This window comes from Charadrius vociferus, unplaced genomic scaffold (assembly GCF_000708025.1).
Source record: "Charadrius vociferus isolate BGI_N301 unplaced genomic scaffold, ASM70802v2 scaffold67, whole genome shotgun sequence".
In the NCBI taxonomy this organism is placed as follows: domain Eukaryota; kingdom Metazoa; phylum Chordata; class Aves; order Charadriiformes; family Charadriidae; genus Charadrius; species Charadrius vociferus.
In genome coordinates, this window is record NW_009649485.1 from 129,557 (window position 1) to 132,874 (window position 3,318).

Below are 3,318 nucleotides of genomic sequence, written 5' to 3' on the forward strand. Positions count from 1 at the left end.
CTAAGTAGAGGTTTGGAGTGACAGATGAAAGAAAGAAGTAAACAAAGCAGCACTGTTCTGAATTTCCATGATGCCTGTAGTCCTCCCCGCTTTTGGGCATGACTGAGATTAGTTTGTGCATCTCCCGTATCATTGCAGCTATTCTGAGAGAAGTGCAGCATTTGAAACTCTCCAAGAAGTGTGTTTCAGAGATCCTTCATGTTTCATGTAATCAGTGAACATCTATGCGTGAAGGAACTTTTTGAAGAAGGTTAGCTAAAAGGTTAGATTTAAAATCTTGTTAAGAAATACTTGATACTTTACTAGCATGCTAATCTTCAAGGAATCAGGAACAGTTTCTTCTCAAAGCTTGGAGTTTTATATGGAAGTCTCTTTCAGTGTGATGGGTTTCGTGCAAAAACTATCTGCTCGTCTGTAAGGTGGTTGAGATCAGATTCCTCCTGCAAAATACACAGGTGAATCTGTATAATCATCAAACGTAGAAGAAACTTCACCTTTTGCTAAGTTTTGAAAATTGGAACTTTGAACCTGTTTGATCCAGGGCTTCATTTGAGGTGAGCTGGTTTTGACCATTTTATATAACATCTCAGTTATTGGATGAGTCTGCCTCATCTGTTTGCTGTCGAAATTCCTTTTCCCATTCATAAGTACTGCGGGGAGTTCTGAATTCTTGAGTTTTAAGACATCATCGTCTGAACATTAAATTTGTAGAAATCTCCTTGATTTTCAGCAATTAGATTTGCTGGGCTATTTATGATAGTATGTGTTTCCTAATTGCTTTGAGTCTGCTGATGTAAGGAATGCTGCAAACAAGAAAGGTGATTTAATAGCATTTTGATTTACTCCAGACAGTATCATTCCGATATAACTGTGAACACTTTTCTTCCCTATTTTGGTACCTTGGCAGATAGAAATAAAGTTTTTGGAAGAGGAGGAAGAACAGGGTGACTTTGACTTCTAATTCTGTGTTTTACATATAATGTTAAAGCAAAAGTGGATGGGTAGATGCTGGACTTCTGGGTATGTGAAAGTGGATGGGTTTCATGCACATGAGTAAAAAGTCAGTTTTCCTTTTAATACCTTGATTTAAAACAGGCCTGGGCTGTAGCTGTGGAAGGTAATTGCATTGCTTTGTAATTTTGCTTAATTTTGTTAAATGTCCTGTTCCACACAGGCTGTTGCAATTATGAAAATCACTTGTAACATGAATGTATGAGGTCGTTTCTATGTATGTACGAGAAGCTTCACAAGCTTGCTGGTTGAGAGCAAATAACAAGCTTGCTGTGCAGAAATAACTGGGGCTCGCAAAGGATAGCAGCATCCTTTGGTGTAGGGGTGATCCATGAGCTCATTTCCACAGTTGGTCTGTGAGAGCTGATGTCTGTGGTTCCTGTTTGGTTGGGACAAGCCCTAATAAAAGACAGTTTCTAAAAAGGGAGTCCGACTGTCTTTAGGGCGTGAAAAAAAAAAACCCCACAAACCCTCTCAAGTATAAAAGTGATGATAACTTACTGAACTTCACCTCGCCTTCACCAGGGAATAGAGGGCTGTGATTGAAGTATCTAAAAACAATGAACAATGGACAGGGGATCATGGAATAGCAACACACCTTCAAATCTCTGAACGAAAATGTGTTCTCTTTTATGAAAATGTGGGAAACTTGTAAACGGACCAAAAACTGTCATGAAAGAGTATGATTTAAAATCAGAATTTATTGCTGTAGGATTTTATCGAGGCCAAAAATGCATAAACCCATGAAAAATAAGGGGGAATTTTACATGGGTAACTAAATGTTAATAGCTCTTCCAAATTTACATTAAGAATTCTGCTTCAAGTCTTAAGGCAATTCCCAACTCTGGGAGATTGTGGGGTTTCTTGCACCTTTCTCTGAAGCATCTGGCATTAGCCTCTGTAGAAGACAGGATATTGGATTTAAAAAAAAAAAAAAAAAAAAAAAAAAAAAAAAAAAAAAAAAGCCCAGTCTCATCTGCTCTGCCAGTTTCTGTGTTCAAATACTCCCTGCCAATAGCGGCACCTGCAAAATGATGACATTCTCTTTTTGGTTGTTAAAGAAACCCGAGGCCTAGCATCTGCATTGAAAGTTTTAAGAGCAAATTAGTTGTTATTCTCAAGAATTTCTCCCTTAGCGGTGTTCCTGAGCTCCTGAGTTGAATCCTGCTTGAACTCTGCTGTCTGGCTGATCAGGTGTGGCTTTGAGTATCCGGAGCTTCTGTGTGCTCTGCGTTGGCATCTCGCTACTGAGACCACAATGCCACTTCACTGGGCAAATGGGTGCCTGGTGTTCCTTTCTCTGTGTCCGAGATTTGTCATAAATGCAGGTCTATAAAAGGTGGATCTTCATTCTTTATGGAAAAAAAGAGAGTGTATTTGAGAAGCTTGCGTGTTTTTTGCTATCCCTTTAACATTTATGGAGTTCTTAGGTATTAGGCTTTTAAGCTGCTTTGTTGAAACTCATTTGAGGAGGACTTGCACAGATGGTGCTTTACTTTCTGTCTGAAATGTGGCGCTTTTTAATTTCCCTTGGGTCATCTCAGTGAATCTGGCTAGATTTTTGTCAATGAATATTTGTCTCTTGTATCTCAGACTTGCTTATCTGAAATAAAATTTAATCTGATAGGAGCAATATGAGGGTGTCTTTAACTGTAGGCAGAGCTAGCACATTCAATCATCTGTTTCAATAATTCTGTGCTAATTTCAGTAATTACTGTACTGTTAATGCATCTGGTGTAATATACAGAAGTAATAAAATACTGAAATCTGCTTCTCTTTGAAGCAGATTTTTTTTCTGCGCTGATGGTATATTTCTGAAGAGCTAGCAAAAGATGATGAATAGAAAATGTAATGCATGACTAGACAAGGAGTTTTATGAGTTGCTGATCTGTCCTTGACCTGGCTTAATGCCTGGTATTAATGTTGCCTATGAAAACCTGCCATATGGACTCTGGTGTCCCGAAAGATGCTGTTGCACCTGAAAGCTCCAAATACGTCTTGGGTTGGATTGTGGTGCCCACATATGCAGCAGTTAAAAAGATGGCATTCATTAATCTCATTGACCTTGCTCCATCTGCTAGGCCGTGTGTTACAAATAGATACCTACTTAAAATGTTAAACTCTTTGCTTTATAACATCTATTAGTGAAAGCCACTGAGGGCTTTCTCAAACACTGCGATCTGGCGACTGCGGTGTCTATGGGCCACTTGCTGGTGTGTTGGAGCTCGCTGCTGCTAGGAGCAGCACCTGGTAGAGTGTCAAGCAAAATGAACCCCCCCCCCCTGCCCCCTACCCCCTCACTCCCCC